At 38.5% G+C, this 19,297-nt stretch overlaps 1 protein-coding gene across 13 annotated transcripts in view; it reads left to right on the top strand.

The window, feature by feature from the left end:
• Nucleotides 1-19,297, top strand: part of ZBTB20 (zinc finger and BTB domain containing 20) — an 894,540-nt gene that overhangs the window by 681,539 nt on the left and 193,704 nt on the right. For 12 of the 13 annotated variants that reach the window (XM_066240869.1, XM_066240865.1, XM_066240864.1 and 9 more), the window contains one exon: nucleotides 14,536-14,575. The exons of the other annotated variant lie outside the window; for it this stretch is intronic. The gene's annotated coding sequence lies outside the window, so the exon portion shown is untranslated. The remainder of the gene's footprint in view (nucleotides 1-14,535; nucleotides 14,576-19,297) is intronic. 13 annotated transcript variants of the gene reach the window in all.

Genomic DNA, 19,297 nt, shown 5'->3' with positions numbered 1-19,297 from the left:
GCCATCATTGGTTGATTCTTGTATGTGCCCTGACTTAGATCAAACCCTCGACTTCAGCATGTCAGGACAACACTCCAGCCAACTGAACTACGTGGCCATGGCCAAGTGTTCTTAACTGAATGAAAATTAGCTGAGTTGATAACATAAGCCACAAAAGGGTCAGATCATTCATGAGGACTTAATGATGTCACAGGGCAATTGAAAAGAGTGAAGAAGGAATAAGAAGAGAGGTTGTTCTGGGCAGGTTGTTATATTTATCATAACTTACCGAAGTGAGCTAATAAACTGTCAGGGATATAAAATGTGCATCACAGTGGAAGATCATTGAGAGCAGGAGTGAAGTCTAATTAGCACATTAATTAATGAAATTTTTAAAATCTGTTAAATTAATGAATGAATGCATGCTTCCATCTGGGCAATACTTGACTTGTTCTCCCTTGTCTATTAAACCAATTCTCAAGAAAAGTTCAGAAACATTGTTACGCTCAGTTATAAATAAGAGTTATCTCTCCAATGAAAGAGTTGAACTTTTTAAAGTTTTATTTAGAAAACTAAATCTAATGGGGTGACATTGATCAATAAGAGTTCCAGGTAAACATCTCTATAGTATTTGAATTGTTAATTGCATTGTGTGCATTGTGTGCTTATCACCCAAAGTCAAATCATTTTCTGTCACCATATATTTGTCCCTCTTTACTTCCCTTCACCATCATCCCCTCCTCCTGGTAACAACTTCACTTTTATTTATGACCATGAGTCTTAGTTTTATTTCCCACCTATGTGTGAAATCATACATTTCTTAGCTTTTTCTGATTTACTTATTTCACTTAAGGTCACATTACTAATTTTAATTGATTCATACCTTTTTTTTTTTTAAAATAAATTTTTATTAATGGTAATGGGATGACATTAATAAATCAGGGTACATATATTCAAAGAAAACATGTCTAGGTTATTTTGTCACTAAATTATGTTGCATACCCCTCGCCCAAAGTCAGATTGTCCTCCGCCACCCTCTATCTAGTTCTCTGTGCCCCTCCCCCTCCCCCTAACTCTCTCCCTCCGTCCCTCCCATGCCCTCCCTCCCCCCACCCCTGGTAACCACCACACTCTTGTCCATGTCTCTTAGTCTCGTTTTTATGTTCCACCAATGTATGGAATCATGTAGTTCTTGTTTTTTTCTGATTTACTTATTTCACTCCTTATAATGTTATCAAGATCCCACCATTTTGCTGTAAATGATCTGATGTCATCATTTCTTATGGCTGAGTAGTATTCCATAGTGTATATGTGCCACATCTTCTTTATCCAGTCATCTATTGAAGGGCTTTTTGGTTGTTTCCATGTCTTGGCCACTGTGAACAGTGCTGCAATGAACATGGGGCTACATGTGTCTTCACGTATCAATGTTTCTGAGGTTTTGGGGTATATACCCAGTAGAGGGATTGCTGGGTCATAAGGTAGTTCTATTTGCAGTTTTTTGAGGAACCACCATACTTTCCTCCATAATGGTTGTACTACTTTACAGTCCCACCAACAGTGAATGAGGGTTCCTTTTTCTCCACAGCCTCTCCAACATTTGCTATTACCCGTCTTGTTGATAATAGCTAATCTAACAGGGGTGAGGTGGTATCTCATTGTAGTTTTGATTTGCATTTCTCTAATAACTAATGAAGCTGAGCATCTTTTCATATATCTGTTGGCCATTTGTATCTCTTCCTGGGAGAAGTGTCTGTTCATGTCCTCTTCCCATTTTTTTATGGGATTGTTTGTTTGTTTGTTGTTGAGTTTTATGAGTTCTTTGTAAATTTTGGATATTAGGCCCTTATCTGAGCTGTTGTTTGAAAATATCATTTCCCATTTAGTTGGCTGTCTGTTTATTTTGATATCAGTTTCTCTTGCTGAGCAAAAACTTTTTATTCTGATGTAGTCCCATTCATTTATCTTTGCCTTCACTTCTCTTGCCATTGGAGTCAAGTTCATAAAATGTTCTTTAAAACCCAGGTCCATGATTTTAGTACCTATATCTTCTTCTATGTACTTTATTGTTTCAGGTCTTATATTTAGGTCTTTGATCCATTTTGAATTAATTTTAGTACACGGGGACAGGCTGTAGTCGAGTTTCATTCTTTTGCATGTGGCTTTCCAGTTTTCCCAACACCATTTGTTGAAGAGGCTTTCTTTTCTCCATTGTATGTTGTTGGCCCCTTTATCAAAGATTATTTGACCATATATATGTGGTTTTATTTCTGGGCTTTCTATTCTGTTCCATTGGTCTGAGTGTCTATTCTTCTGCCAATACCATGCTGTTTTGATTATCGTGGCCCTATAATATAGTTTAAAGTCAGGTATTGTAATGCCCCCAGCTTCATTCTTTTTTCTTAGGATTGTTTTGGCTATTCGGGGTTTTTTATAGTTCCATATAAATCTGATGATTTTTTGTTCCATTTCTTTTAAAAATCTCATAGGGATTTTGATGGGAATTGCATTAAATTTGTATATTGCTTTGGGTAATATGGCCATTTTGATTATATTTATTCTTCCTATCCAAGAACAAGGAATATTTTTCCATCTCATTGTATCTTTTTCGATTTCCCTTAACAATGCTTTGTAACCTTTTAATCCTCATATTCCTATTCCTGTCCAACCACTTAGGTTACCATATTCTGTTGCCATTTGGAATGATTTTGCATGAAAGTGAGGGAAATAAAGTCAGAGAGGAGTGAGAGGTTCCTCATAGACCATGGTAAAGCTTGGAATCCCAAGCATCAGAGAGCCTGAAAAAGTCTGATCAGCAGGAAGAAATCTTTGAAATCCTAACCCTATTGCCGGAAGGAAGCACAAATGTATGAGTAGAAATTAGGCTATCTGTGAAATATAAAATTTCTGACCAGTGTAAATAAAAACAAACTGCCTCATTGTGCCCTATTTTTTGTCTATTGGGCCAGTTTTACCTTCCTGACATCCCCAGTAGGCAGCCATGCCTTTGAGAAGCTTACATCTCTTTTCAGAGGAAAGCGAGTTGTAAGTTCACACAAAGATTTGCACACTCTATGACCAAGTCCTACCAAAATGGATAAATTTTCCACATATACCTTTGAGAATGAGAGAGGCTTGACATTCAGAAGTCATTTTCTTGTTTATTTATGTATAACTCCTTAAAACTCGAAGTCATGTACAAGTATAACTGAGGGAACTATCCTAGACTTTTTTTTATCATGTATCAGAGATGACAGACTTAAAATCTGATGACTCTTTTGATAGCTTCTAAAAGAACTAGAAATTGTCTGGTTCCATTTGTCTGGCCAGGATGCACTTCTCTGATTTATCCATAGAGGGTTTTAGCAGAACCTCACACTAGCTGTCTAAATTAATGATATTCCTTTCTCTTGCCATGACAAAAACTACTCTACACTATATACATTATGTTAAAGATTTTTGTATTTTAGCATGTGGACATGTTCTATAAAAGCTTTTTCAGCTTCATCACGTTGACAAGCTGATTCCATTAAATCACCCTCCATCATCACGTTCACATTTTTTTTCTCTTGAAAAGTTAGAAAACGGTAATCATCTTAGAGTTTTCAAGGCATTAACATTGGCAAAAATATACATATATCTCAAAAACCATGAGCCTATTTCTTGAAATGGAAAAAAAAGATGAGTTATGTCATTCTTCTTATTGGAACCTTCTCTTGAAGCTTAAAGAACTGGAAGGAGGCTGTGGGTTCCTTCTATTTTTTTCCCCAGTAAGTGTGATTTATTAAATTGTCTTCTGGATATAGATCAAACTTCTCTACTTCAGTCTTTATTATGTATTACTTGTTGTTCGAAACAGAAACACCAATAAGTTGGATGAATAATATGGAAGGATTTAATTCAAATATTTTTTAGCATTTCCGCACCCCGTGATAAAATGTTATTTGTTTATGTTTTAGGGTCGCAATGCTGTTTTGAATTAAAGCAGCTATATCCTAGCTCTCCCACCACCATGCTTTCCTCACTGAGAAAAAAAAAGTCATCTCATTATGTACTGCTGGGTCACTTAAAGCATCGAGTGGATGTGTGAAATGAGGGGAAAAAAACGCTCGGTATGGGGTTAATTAGCTCTGTGGAGTTGTGGGTGGGTCACTTCCTCAGGACCAAATCATGCAGGAGAAGCCATGCATATGCAGACTTACAAAATGAAAAGAAAGCTATGAACCCTCAGACTCTGGGGCACAAATTGGTTGCCTTTAGAGGCAAGAAAGTGAGTACTTTTTGGACTTCACTGGTCAGAGTCAAATGGGCTTCTCTTGAAGTGTCTGGTGCAGGCTGCTGTCAGACACTGAAAGTGAATCCACATTTTTAGAAAGTCCTACCAAATCAACCAGTTTTTGAAATTTACCTTTGCTCTTTTTTTTTCTTAATTAATTGAGAGGAGGAGAGGCAGAGAAACAGACTCCCACATGCACCCCTCCTGGGATCCACCCCACAAGCCCCTATGGGGCAATGCTCTGCCCATCTGAGACTGTTGCTCCATTACTCAACAAAGAGCTATTTTTAGTGCCTGAGGCAAGGCCATGGAGCCATCCTCAGCACTGGGGGCCAACTCACTTGAACCAATTAAGCCATGGCTTCTGGAGGGGAAGAGAGAGAGGGAGAGAGAAGGAGGAAGGGTGGAAAAGCAGATGGTCACTTCTCCTCTGCACCCTCACTGGGAATCAAACCCAGAGCATCACGTGCCAGGCCAAAACTCTACCATGGAGCCAACCGTCCAGGGCCTGCTGACATTTTTAAAATTGATATCTTGCTCAGTTTCTTTTAAGGGGCCTTATTTTCTAGGTCGTTTCTTGGAAACAACATAATTTCTCTCTGAAAGTATGGGTGAATCCTTTCTGTTTTTATAATTGTATTCGGAGACTGCCACAGTTTTCTTGTCTGCTGGGATCAGCTCAGCTGTGGCCCTGAAGGGTCCCCACTAGGTTATTTACAATCTAATTCTTCCATGAAGTAGGAAGTGGAAAGCAGACAGAAAACATCCTCAATTCCTAGGTCATTAATAGATGAATGAGAGAATTCAGGTATTTGTAAGGAAATTTCACAGACAGGGTTTTCTAGGGCAGAAAGATATTGTGAAAAAGTCTCCTTGATCATAAGCTAACGAAGAGCCAGGAACCAATGGAGATGAACCATGAGGAAATCACTAATGAAGAATGTTAGTCAAGTGTCAGTGTATTTATGTTTTTTATGTTTCTGTCTAAATTACTTTGACATCAGTAGGAACAACACTTCATAGAGTGTATGGATAGAAAGTTCCTAAATGTTTATAACTTTTGAAAGAACAATATATATATATATATATATATATATGATGCAGAGGCGGATTTAATGGCAGGCGCACTGGGATGCAGACTCTGGGCCCCGACTTCTGAAGGGCTCCACAAAACCCCAACTTTACACTTTTTTCTAATGTAAGGGGCCCAATATTTTCTTCTGCGCCTGGGGCCTCAACCGACCTTAATCTACCTCTGATATGATGTATGCATGTATATGCATGTCTTTATTTGAAGTTAAACTATAAACAACATCAGCTTCTTGAGAGGAGGAAGCAGGTGACCCCCTTGATAGTGACACTGAAAAGTTGGAAGAGTCCCGAGTGGAATCCACCACCACACACACACATAATCACAGATACCTCCCTCATGCGTCAGCACCTGTGGAAAAACCTGAATTTGGATATTAGAGTAGTGATAATTAAGAAAGCGCACAATTCCCTAAGAGGAAATATCAGGCAATTAATTTATTTTCAGGTAACTGAGAGCAAGTTGGGGTCGAAAACATGGAGAGCTGACCGAGAGTGTCCCCAAAGAGGCATTCTCAGTCACTTGTGTTTCTTTTTTCTCCACTGGCCTGATGGATATGGAAATAAGAGATGAAGGGAGGGAAGCAGGCCAGAAATAAGTTTATGAATTCTAGTAACCTACATTGTCAGCTTATTGTTCCATAGCTTTTCAAAATTTAAGTTGCTGGTTAGCTTGACACCGTTGGTGTTCAATTCATTCCTAAGATTTGAGACAGCATAAGCAACGGCTACATGCGCCAACCATTGTCCTAGTTAGGCTGTCTGTTTGCTTAATGCTGCCTTTATTTTCTGTGGTGATACTGAGCAAAATGTTTTCTTTGAAAGGTCTTGGACCTCTGTCCTCCCAACTCCTGATCACAGTAATAACCAATCTCAAGCAGTCATTAGTGAAGTCGAGAACAATATCTTATAACAAGTCAGCCATAAGAAATTGGCATAGTTTATCTCTTTTATTCGTGTTCTTATGAAAATAATGCATTGCAAAATAAAACTACATTTCTCTATCTTTTTTCTAACTGGATCTTTACAAGTTATACTGGGATTGATTTTTTTTAACAAAGGTTGAATAACACTTAAAGGCTTTAACAGCCAAAGTCCATCTTTAGAAATAGCTTTCCTCTATAATGTACTGCCAATTTCTTATGTGTGTGTATTTTGACCTTCCTGATGCCTCTGCTATGGGCTGCCTGTTGATTGGTACATGTTAGTGCTTTGCTTATAAGAGTTGGGCAATAGTTCAGTGATCCAGTCCAAATCTGGGCCACAGATAGAATGGGCTCATCTTCTATTTAAGATATGTGGCAAACTGCTTTAAATGAATTTGGTTCATACAAGGTCATTGGAACTGTTCATCTAACCCTGTGTGCTGTATGTAATGGACACTTCTGCTGAGCTCCAAAACTGCAAGGTAAAGACAAGAAAGCCAGTAACTTGCCACCCCTCTTAAAGTTTTTCCTGGGTTATTAAATTTACATTCTTAATCACATGGGACCCATTTTGGTCACTTAAAAGGATTCGTTCCCTGGTTCTACTGATGTGTTCGAAGATAGTCCTGGAAATAATAATAGTGAGTTCTTATAGTATTTTTTTATCTTTATTTTTCACTTTTTTTTTTAAATTGGAGATTGAGTTTATATGCAAATTTATACCAGGTTTATGAAATATTCAACTAAATTTCTCAGACATGAAAGAATTAATTGTTAGACTGTTTTACTTTCACTAATTATTATGTTAAAACTATAGTAGATTCTAGTGCATTTTTTCTCAATTCTGTTTGTGTCATATACATTTGGCAAGTTGAATCGTAATTTCTAAATTGAAATGTAAGTACTTTTATATACTATTTTGAATTTGGTAACTTACAGACTCTCTGTATTACCTAATACTTTTCAGACTGTAGAATGTATTTTATTCAACTGTGTTATGATTCTGTACAACTTTTAGAGTCAACTTGTTTTGGGATTTTGAAATCATATAGAGCTAAACAAAATGAAAGACGTTATTGAGTTCATCCTCCTGAGTGGAGGCAGAGCTGCATTTATTCCAACCAAAATAGATGAGGAACTTTCCTATTTTTAAATGGACATAAACATAGAAATTTCTTAAGTGCTCTTAGCAGTGTATTTGGTTATTTACCATTTGTACATTTAGGCTCTTCATCTTTAAGTCTCAACTTAAATTCTTCATTGGACACTTTAATACCATTTTGCCCTACGTCAAAAATACTGATGGTTATCCTCTTGAATAACAACTCTTCTTACAGTCAGAGAACTAGGAAGGCACACCTCAGTGCTTTATTTCCTAAGTGAAATTATTCCAGTTTTTAAACATTTACTTTTCTTTGTAGAGCTCTTTCTGTACAAGAACAGCAAAGGTGACTATTTAAAAAAGTTTTGTCATATACAATGCCTCTGAGAAAGGCACTGCACATTTTAATTTTACTGTGCCGATGTGGAAATAGCCATAGTTTTTTCATTATATGCTGATGGACTGAGCACTTGTGTTCATTTAACCTTGAGGTTGAAACTTGTTCCCAAAAAAAGTAACTGACTCATAGCATTGGCTAGACCCAAGAATAAAGAGCATCAGTTTTCTTTATCTTAAAGCTCTTCTTGCCTCCACTCCAGAACTCAGTAAAATTAACTTTTCCTTGACCGCTCTCTGCTGCTATTTATTTATTGATTTAGCAACTATTTTTCTATCATCTTTGTCTCCTAAAATAGATGGGCATAATTATTCAACAAACACAGTGTCATTCTGTGTTTAGGATAATATGCGAGGTTTGGGAGACTCAAGTGTGAACCGTGAGAAAAGGCTCAGAATCAAGGATGTCCTACACATGTGCAGAGAGGAGCAAACAAGCCTGACACAGAATGTAAGGAAAAACAGTGGCAAGAAAATCAAACAAACAAAAAAAAATTTAGAGAGGTGGACTGGGGCCAGATTGTGAAAGATCTTGGATGCTCTTAAGCAAATAGTTGGTGGTGACAAGGACAAAAGTAACATTTTTAAATCTATATTATGGAAAGGTCTTTTCAAGTCTTTAAAACACAGACTGTGCCCACGGTGTTCTTTGGTTTTAGTATCTGACAGACCATCAGGTGTAAGTCTCTGCTTAATTTATATCTTTTATATAAAGTTTGTGTCATGATTTTTCTCTTTGTATTTAAAAGGAGGTTAAAAATTTTCAGTAAAGAGAACCTTCTGTTCACACTGTTTGGATGTTTCTTTCTCCTGCTGTGCCCATATTTATTCCAAAGTTCTCTGTCCTACTAATGTGTTACTTTCTGTGTTTATACACAAAGGAGTCTCAGGCTGAGTTTGCACTGTAATAAGTACAACCTTTTTTGTACCAAGTGCACTAATTGTAGATTGCGAGCAGTATTGTGACCAAGTGTTTCTAATTGATTGAGCCACATGATAGCAGTGCCAGACCTTTTTCCGCGTCCCCTAAATGCTATCAATGTACTATAGTAAAAGGTCCTGGTATACCAATCTATTTGGAATCCATAAAGCTACAGCTTGAGGAGTTTGGGGTATGGAGGGAAAAGTTTTTTGGGATCAGAGTGTAGAGAGCTTCTGAATATCATCATGCCATAGAGTTCAGTCTATTTTAGGAGCTGTAAGAAATCAGCCTAAATGTAATAAACAAATTTGGTCCCTGCCACCCCTCCCAGCACTACTGCTTCTACTACATTCTAATTTCTCAACCCAATACCTGGAAGAATCAGGAAGGCTGAGGAAGATTTGTGTGGTGTGGTGTGTAGTAGCAAGTTGTGTTTGAGCAATGTCTCTGAAACAGTCCTAGACCTAATTATTTAACTTCAGTTTTTGAATTCTCTCTTTTTATTGATCATTATTTTATCACCTAAGTTCGTGACATCATTTTAAGAAGGTAGACATCATTCAAAGTTATCATAGCTTATTAAGGAAGATAAGGCATCACTGTGATTTCCTCATTGTTCTCAAGATAGGTTCCAAAAATAGATGGTCTCAAAAAGCAGACCCCAAAATATGAATGACTGGCATTTTATAGTCTTCCTAAAACCCATCAAATGGAATGAAAATACTTGAAGACCTTTTCTGCAGAAGACCCCAAAATACATACCTGTTGATTACACATGCCCTGTATGCACATCTGAATAACCTTTTGTCTTCCTTTCACCTGTAAACCTTTGCCAAACAGAAAATAGAGAATTAAAAGCCTCCAACTCCAGTGTACATAAATCTAGCATAGAATTTCTTGAATCTGTCAGATAAAGGAACTCGTGTATCCAGAATGAAAATAGAATATCAATTGATAGGAACCTGTGAAGCTAGCACTTACTCTGAGTGACATATGATTCTATAAATGCAACAGTACCTCATCCTTTGAAAACAGTGGGAGCCAAAAAGGTAATAGGAAAATCAATATAGTAAATATTTTCATCCTACTATTTGGAATAACCCCCCCCCATAAGAATTAATTAACACAATACTTCCAGAAAATTAAAAAGATAGTAAAATGTTATCTCTACTCATAGAAAACAAAGATGTAAACCCACTGAACTTCTAGAGAGAGTCGTGGAGGAAAGAAGGTTGGAGAGAGTAGAGGCATGTCTGAGAGGTCTTGCTGTGCTGCTGTCACTCCCTTCACCTTCTCAGGTAGAAAGATAAGTGTTGAACTTCAGTTCATCTGAATTCCTCAGTTCTGTCATCAGTGCTGTGACACATTCTAATTTTCTGATTCATTTGTGATGAATAAGCTCTCCCTTTTCTATTCACAATGCTAAAAGTAACCAATTTCTTTCAGAGTTATGATTACTTATTTTCTCTTTTTTGTTGTTGTTGCACTGTTATTTTCTCTGAGCAAAGCTGGGCCCGCTCTTTATCAGGCCGTGTGAATTCCAGGTGATAAAAGCCCTTGGACAGTACCAGTACTTAGGCTTGCAGTTAGTCAGGAGGAATGAGAAACTCACGGCCTGGATTCTGTTTTTAACCCAGCCAGATACCTCAGCTGGCAAGTGGCTCAGCTTCCGCACCATAAAATGGGTATAATAATAGCTTTCCCTTACCACTGTGAAATATTTAGAATGCAAATCAAGCCAAACCTGCCTCCTTCTAAAGAGAAATCTAAACTAGCTTACAAAATCTTGAATGAGCCCAGATTTCAAGGGGAAACTTTCATGAAGTGGAAAACACCCAGAGGTAGTGTAATTTAGTGGTTAAGGGATATGTAGACTTTGGAATGGTACAGCCTTATTCAGATCCCAGAAGCTATGTGATTTGGAGTAAGTTTCCAAATTTCTCAAATCTCCCTTTTTTTCTCTAGTAAGTTGGAAATAAAGGTATTTATTTACTTGCATAGGATTAAAATGATAGACAGTTAATGCTGCTTTTCAAATTCTTCTGCATAGCTGATCTTCAAGTTAGAGTGAGTGACCTAATCCTCAGGGTGCTGGGGACATTTCCTGAAGCAGTCTGCCACAAGTGAGACTTGTCAGTGAGGTCTCAGGTTTCACCCTAAAAATACATACAGATTTTGCATTCTACTCCTCAATATAGTCTTGTTTGTTTCACTAAACTGGAAGTTCCACGAGGCCAAGAACAGTATCTATTTTATTTCTTCTAATAACATTCAAGGAATTGTGATTACAGAAATGAATGCATGAACAATTAAGAGTTTTAAATCACTTAGCCACAAGAACAACTGCCCCATCAAATACATACATTCATGGCATTATTATTTATTCTATGGCTTTGTGTACACCAGTTCACTGCCCCACCTCCCTGGGCATACCCACAATCACATGGGAGAAGCATTTACTTAACCGGATGCCTGAAGACACAGAAGGTACTTTAATAGTAACACTGTCACTTCTCTGCTCACTATTCCTCTACCTCATTGTTCCTAAGGCTCTATGTATCATACTTTTTTCTTTTTAAATGAAATTATAAAGGACTAGGAAGGTCAGGGTCTGAGAGGCCTCTAAAGGAGTCTGTGTCTCTTGCCACACACACACTCACTCAAGTATTTGCTATACATTTTATCTACTCCTGGCTTCAGTTTATAGCAACTTGTTAAAACCTCTTAGAGGCCATGAGCAGTAGGATTGAAAGCTTTTCCATCCCCTCCCCTTAGGCCAAGGGTTAGTAACCTGGAATTCCTGGGTGAACTTCGTGGAGCCTGGGAGTTTCTGAGGGGGAGAACTCTCATAGGGATCTGTATCACTAGAACTCCAGAACTTTTTGTAAATTGAAATCAGAATTGACTAATATTTAAATTACCATTAATAGTACTTTCAGTTCTTTAAACGTTGATAGAGTATAATAATTTCCACTTGGAAATTACAAAACTAAGATGAGACTTCCACAAGTAACCCCTTCTCCCTGTCTTTATACTCTCGTTGACTCCTACACCGTTTTAAGGTCATTATTCACTTGGACTTTGCAGTTATATATTCCTTGCTAGATATTTGTGCCTCGAACCTAACATGCTTAATACAAATGTTTTTAATCTTATGTAAAACTTAAAGATAATTTTTTGCATTTCAGATGAAAACAACTTACAGACACATATGGTGAATATCACTTAGGCAGAAAGGATACACGTCAATAAAATAACAATTTAAACTGAACAAAAATAAACCTGTGTATATTAAAACAATTGCCTAGCAGATTGTAATTCAATCAAGAGGGCCTTTTGACATTTATGAACACTTATGAATTGTATAAGAACTGCGAGATTAAATTTTTAACCTTAATATTAAATTTGGGATAGATTTTATTGTTTTTCATTAATATATAAAGATAACAATTATATCCAATAAATTCTTCAATTTAACTTGGCTTTAATTTGCTTTAGACTGTGACACACACAACTGTGATTTTTCTCTCCCTCTTGGATTCCTGATACTGACAGCCTGTGTGTCATTTGACATCCAGAAAGATAGTTTTTATTCCAGGCCTTGGATGTATTAGTCAATCTGGGTACAATTTACATTGATCTCTTTTGATCACATGAAAAATTTAATTTTGACTGATTAAATTTTATGAAAAAATGCTCCTCAAAATTTAGAAAAGGCATGTTATATGCTCAGATGCAAGGACATAAGTACAAAGTATACTTTAAAAATAGCATAAGATATTATTGAGGGTTATTGAGTTTATAACACAAGACAGAAGAATGATAAGTGAGCATATTTTATAGATACCACTAATCATATTTTTCTCTTTTTCCTCAAAGGTTGGAAAAGAAAGCAAACTCAAAAGAAGTTGGAAGAGAGGGAGGAAAAAAAGGGAGGGAGAGAGGGTGGGGAGGGAGGGAGAAAAGAAAGAAGATGAAAGGAAGGGGAAGAGAGAAAGGGAGAGACAGAGGGACGGAGAAAGGGGAAGAAATTTGTAAAAGATACACCAGTACGATATTCTAGGACCCTGGCTTGCAGAAGAGACTAGCATGTAGCAAAACTTAAGAGTTTTAAAGTCTTTGAAGAATAGTCAGTCATATAATATATAGATATATTTCAGGTTTATATGTACTTCAATGAATCATACATAATCTAATTATCTTACTTAACATTTTTATTAAGGTCATCAATCTTGTGAAACAATCTGAAGGCATTGCAGACCCCCAAACTCTGTTGTGTTAGCATACAATATGATCGGATTTTCATCTTAACTCTTCCTGTCCATGGAAAGCAACACCATCTTTTCTTTACACTTGCGTGTGCACAGACAGGGTTTCACCTTGGAAATAAAGGAGAAACTCTTTCTTTGGAGGAACTTCTATGATAGTGCACTTAACCAGAAAATTTGCTGAGAAGTCTCTTTAATTGCCAGTTTCCTGCTTTACTTTATTCTATGTCGAGATGTTTAATCACATCCTTCTTGATCTCTTTTAATACGGTTTGTTTCGCATATTTTTGAAACCCTTATGTGAAGTAGTTAAAATCATGGTGTCAGAGAGACAAGAATTCTTTTTTTTTTTTAATAAATTTTTATTAATGGTAATGGGATGACATTAATAAATCAGGGTACATATATTCAAAGAAAACATGTCTAGGTTATTTTGTCATCAAATTATGTTGCAAACCCCTCGCCCAAAGTCAGATTGTCCTCCGTCACCCTCTATCTAGTTCTCTGTGCCCCTCCCCCTCCCCCTAACTCTCTCCCTCCCTCCCTCCCTCCCATGTCCTCCCTCCCCCCCCACCCTTGGTAACCACCACACTCTAGAGAGACAAGAATTCAACCCCTGTTAAGTCCTTGGTATTTTTGAGTGGGATGCGGGTGCGGATACCTGCTTTGCTTCTCAGCATCCTTGTTTGGTTTATTAATTTCAGTTTTGTTCTTCTATAAAAGAAGCTATCAAAATAATGGTGAGCAGACCAGTCCGAAAATAGCTTACTTAGCTTGTAAGTTGGTTTACAAAGAAAAATTATTAGATTTGAAATATAAAATGCGAAACTGTTAAGGTCACCTCCCCCAAGCCTGAAGTTATAATCCTTAGAAATGTGTTTTGAAGGACAAATGCAAATGTTTTAGCTTAATATCATTTTGTCACAAGACTGACGATATGTGGAGGTGATGAATTTGTCCAGAGGATCTTTTGGCCACTAAATATAACTAAATTTATCCTTAAAAGAACCAGAGTTTATCAGGGGTTGACTCATCTTTGTCAAAAATAGCTAAAATTTCTCATGTATTACACAGTAAACTTTACCTGTTCTAGCCAGTGCTGCCCAGAAGACATTTATGCAACATGAAGAAATAGAAATGTTCTACCTGTAAGGCAGCCTCTGATGACATGTAGCTATTAAGTACTTAAAATGTTTCTAGTATGACAGAGGAACTAAACATTTAATTCTTTATTAAATTTTTACTTAAATAGATAAATATGATTAGTGCCTCCTGTAGTGTACAGCACAGTTCTACAAAATACTCATACAATTCAGATTAGAATGTAATTGACAAATAACTAAGTTTGCATCTCTCATTAGGAAGGACTGAGTTGGTCACACAGCAGGAAGTCACACCTTTGGGAAATGTTATGAGGGTCGATCTCCTTTTTGTTTGGGCTTCAGTGACAAAATGGATGCCTACAACTTGTTCTTTGGGAGCAACCAATCCTGTCTCCACCATCCTTAGATTGGCTCTCTTTCTCTGTAGGATCACTGGGTTCATTTTTAAGTCCTTGTTTTTTCTTTGCTTTTCAGTTTCTTGACCATCAGTCTGTGACCTGCCCCTTTACTGTATGTAAGTAAAAGTGGTTTCTTTACTTCTCAGAAAAGTGCCAAATGTGGGGAATTTGGGTCTTTATTGGTTCATTGTCTAGTTGACTTTGTTGTGGCTTCGGAACATCTTCCGTGTGCATTCCCTTCATTTGTGTTTGTCGTCGATGCTGTCGGTGGTCGGTCGTAATTGCCATCCATGGGGAAGCTAAGAAGACCAGCAGCCCCCCTGGACTTACACAAACACTCTGCCTTTTACTCAGCCACAGCTGCTGTTTGCGAAAGTCACTGCTCTTCTGGACTGTTGCTTATGTTCTTCAGCCAGACACCCACAACAGTTGGGCTTTTGCTCCACTGTCAATCAATGTGCAATTATTTATTCTTCAGTTATGCTCCCATCCCTAGGTTCAATGGTTTTTTAATTTCAACTTCTAGATCAGAGCTTTCATTTACTGACAATATTTTCTAATATTCTTTTACTAAGACATACAAGACTTGAGTCATTTAGGATAAATTGTGTGTGAAATCATCAAGTCCAGGAAAGAAAAAGAAGAGAGAGAAATCCAGGATTACATGCACCAAGAGGTTTATAAAAGGTACCATTCTTTTTTTAGAAAAGATGCAAGTGATTTGGAGAAAAGGAAAAAAAAAAACTTGATTTCAGTTGAAAAGAGAAATACTTATTATTTAAAGCCCAAACTAGGCTGCACTGAATGGGTCTAGATAAATTTTACCTTGAGCTGCTTGAAAGAAGTTTTGGGATAATGAACCTAAATAATCAAAGTCACTGCATGAGACACTACCTGAGAGATGCCACAGGTAGTGACAGTCACCTTATGTGATAAATAATCATTTATTTACTTAAATAAATGATTCCTTCCAGCTGTTTCTCGCTCTCTGGTGATCACAACTGGTTCCTCATTCACAACATTCTATTTTCACAGACTCCTCACTCCAAGCTATTTCTTGTGTTGTAATCATTTGCACAGAAAGGGGTTCCCATGGCTCTTTTGCTCAATGGTGGCTTCCACTAATATTCTTAGAAGCTAGTTAGATATATTTAGGAGAGCAGAATCCTCCAAAGGATGCCCAGGCAAAAGTCTAAAGTGACAGTTATTTGACAGAAAAAGGAGATTGATTAAACTCCCCAAAGACTGGTACTGTGCATAATACATTTATACAGCAGAGGTGGGTCCTCCTTGCCCCTGACAAGTCTTGTTACTCCTTATTCTTGGTATTGATAGAGTAGGTCTGCCATGCTATGGAGGATGTCAATGTGCATACTTATGGTTACCACTTAATGTCTCTACATCCCTACCTCAGTTACCTAGCACTGCATATTTCTACTGCTCTGACTGGCAAATCATTTTTGTTATAGTTCTTTGTATAAAAACAGTCCATATAATAGCTTTGTGTTAGACAAGGCATTAATTCTCACATCACTGGGGATGAGTCAGCACAGTGCACTCCTGCCTGCACGGCTCAGCTATTATGACGTCAGTACTGTAGGGTGAGCCACAGACACAAGCAGTACAGGGAACTGGAGACCTATGTCACAGATTAGAAATCAAAAGGGAGAACTTTGAGATAAAAAACATAATTGAAAGGCTGTCTCTGGCTCATAGGAAAATGTGAAACTGATTCTATGCTATATCAACCATCAGTTGAACAGCTTGTAGAGAGATCCTAGTTATTAATCAGAAATAAGGCTGGAAGAATGACCGGTAATGGGCTCATAGCCCATTCACGTACTCCGTAACATTGTCCCACCCCTGGGTCAAGCTCCATGTTCACTGCTATTATTCCAAATCTTGAGGATTGAGTTTATATCAAGGGTGGCAGGGCCTATGACAGTCTTGTTGCCCTCAAGTGCCCCACAGACACAGCTGATATCTCAAGAGGTGGTGCCTCGGATGCCGATCAAAGGGAAAAGAATGGTTCCTTGAGAACAAATCAGAATATTATCTCCCCAGTGCTTCCAGCTCCTAGTGTCTCTTCAATGGCGTCCTCCGGGCACATGCAGAATTCTGCCTGTTTGACCTTCTCTCCTTCGCACTGTATTTAGTCTAGAGTCCCCAATCTGGATTTGACACAGATTTCAGTAGGAAATGAAAAGCTTTCAGATGTTCCCCCAAGAGATTTCCATTCCATTATTCTTTAGAAGCAACAGAGAGGAGCCCTCCATTACCTGCCGTGCTGCCTTGCAGCTGGTATCGCAGACTAGCCCTATTTGGGAAACCAGTTTTTATAAGTTACACCTCTCTACAGTCCCCACTCTGACCCATTCTTAGGACAGTACCTTGTAATATTGAAAATGAAGTTTTGAAAAAGCTGAAAATGCACTGCTCAAGGGGCATTCTCTGTTAACAAGTCATTCCACCATCACACCACCGCCCCTCACTTTTACTCTCACCGGTGATAACTATCAGAAGGTACCTTACTTCTGGCATCCTCGGCCTTCATTAGCTTGCTCAGAGGCTTGTGACATGCATGCAGAAGCTAGCACGAGCGCTTGGTTTAGTTTTGACTAATTATCATGGACAGCTCTTTATTCAGTTTTCAGTGCACAAACAATACGGAAAGCTAGTTCGCTGTGCTTGGTACCTGGAACTCTAAGATAAAGCACTACCTGTTTGTAAAAATCTCACAGTCTGGTAGGGAGATACACAGGAAACAGAGGCTGTACCAGGTGGTAGGAACTGGGATGGAAGTACATACAAGATGTAGTGAGGATTATGAGAAAGGCGTGCCTACCTACATGTGAAGAGGTGCCCAAACCGGACCTCCAAATCTAAAGAATGAATTCGAGTTGACTAGGTGGATGTGGAGGAGGGAGAGCAAAAGGGGATTGTAACCAAGACAAAAAGTCGAGGTATTTGCAAAGTGAGGAGGAATCGAGCAACAGCCTGACCTGGAGGACAGTAGGCAGTGTGGCTGGAGCACGGTGGTTGGATGGGGAGCCCGACTGATGGAGCTGATAACTGGTAGGCAGCGATCCACAGAGGGCCTGGTGTGCATGCGCAGGAAGGAGTTCGGACTCGGCGCTGCAGGCTTGAGGAAGCTTTGAAGAATTTGAATCAAGTTTGTGTTTCACAGAGAGAGCGCTCTGGTGATGGCAGAGATAGCTGACTGAAAAGAGGCAACCCAGGTCAAAGGTGAAGACCAAGAGCCCGAATTATGCAGTGGGGGTGGAAGTGGAGAGGAGAGGCTGTTTGCTTTGTTGATACAGACATTGACCTGGCATAATGCCAGCATATCTTGGCCCAATGCACAGTCTTTGCCTCCTCGGAGAAAGGCTGATGTGTTGTGTGGGGCCAAATTTCAGAACAAAGTGGGTCTTTCTGGGAGCTTCACCAGAGACCTCGATTTCAATCTGGCCTCACTGGGAGGTGCTGCCTACTGGTCTCCGGAAATGTGTGTCTCCTTCTCCCGTAGTAGACTTGCGGGTGGAGCTGGCAATGAGGAGAAGACATTTCCAGTGTTCTGCTTGTCTCATCTTTCATCTAAAAATGAAAAATTTCTTGAGAGTGTCCCTCTAAAGTCAATCAGTGCCCCAGTTTTCTGTCATTTTCATTGCTGCTTTTTTCTAAGCAGAAGTTTTAAGCCATTGAGCTGAATTCCAACTTATGCACAGCCGGGTGCGGAAACAATTCAGTATATTCATTCCTGCTTTCTGAATTAGAGTTCACCATAAGTGTGCTTTTCTCTTGTTCACTTTGGGTTGCCAGGACAATTTAAAGGAAATTTTCAACAGCTTATGTTTCATGCACCATGTTCTCTTCTGCAAATGGGAGTATATGCGTTGGTGTGTTTAAGTCTTCTCTATATTGCTTTCTGGAGAAAGATTTGAGAAGATGCACAAGAGAAGGAATGGGAACCCATTGAAAGCCCAGGGCCCTTTAGTGACCTGAGAGCAGAATGTAGGCTGGTGATCAGATGGTCAATTATGTGTTTGTCAAAATACAGTGGGCTGCATTCCAGACTGCCAGCTTTGGAAGCCCAGCTTCTGCCAACCAAATGTCATCTGGGAACATGCAACACTGGGCACTGTGAAGGAGTTTGAAATAGACCATGCCACAGCCAACCTACTGCCAGTCTTATAGCACCAATATGGCATGAACAGCCGGGCCCCATGTTTCAGAGCTCAGGAATTCACTATACTAAATTCAAGAGGTCAGATGGGTTCATGTTTTCAAAGCCCATGTTCTCTGCTTTGAACAATGTGACTGGCTCCTCAGCAATTTCCAAGGGATTTTTCCAGTCACATCTCTGTGGAAACCACTCCTTTTGTGACGGTTGTGAGAACCTTGTAAATGTCCCAGAGGAAATAGAAAAAATAAACTTACTCTGACAATGACTGTGATTCCAACAGAGGGATTCCAACTCTTAGGAAATTACATTAAAGGTGCATAGCTTTTAAAATAATCAGGAACCACCTTGGCAACTTATAAAAAGCAGAAGGGCTTTGCCTATTTTATAAAGTGATTTGCATATACCTGCATAAATAATGTCCCCACCTGTACTTTTATGCATTTAGGTTGAATAAATTAAATTCAGCGATCTTTAAAATATTCACTGTCTTTCATTGCTCAGATACTATTTTCAGTACCCTTCCTATTTTTTTCTTGTCGTAGTAATGGCTATTTTTTCAATACTTCCACTAATTCAGAGAATGAAAACACTTTGCAGACCAGTCTGCCACAGCCAGGAACACTGCCTTCCTCTGCATACACTCCTCTTAGCCTTT

Source organism: Saccopteryx bilineata, chromosome 8 (assembly GCF_036850765.1).
Source record: "Saccopteryx bilineata isolate mSacBil1 chromosome 8, mSacBil1_pri_phased_curated, whole genome shotgun sequence".
Classification (NCBI taxonomy): Eukaryota; Metazoa; Chordata; class Mammalia; order Chiroptera; family Emballonuridae; genus Saccopteryx; species Saccopteryx bilineata.
Note: the sequence above shows the minus strand (reverse complement) of the source record. Positions and strands in the feature narration are given on the sequence as shown.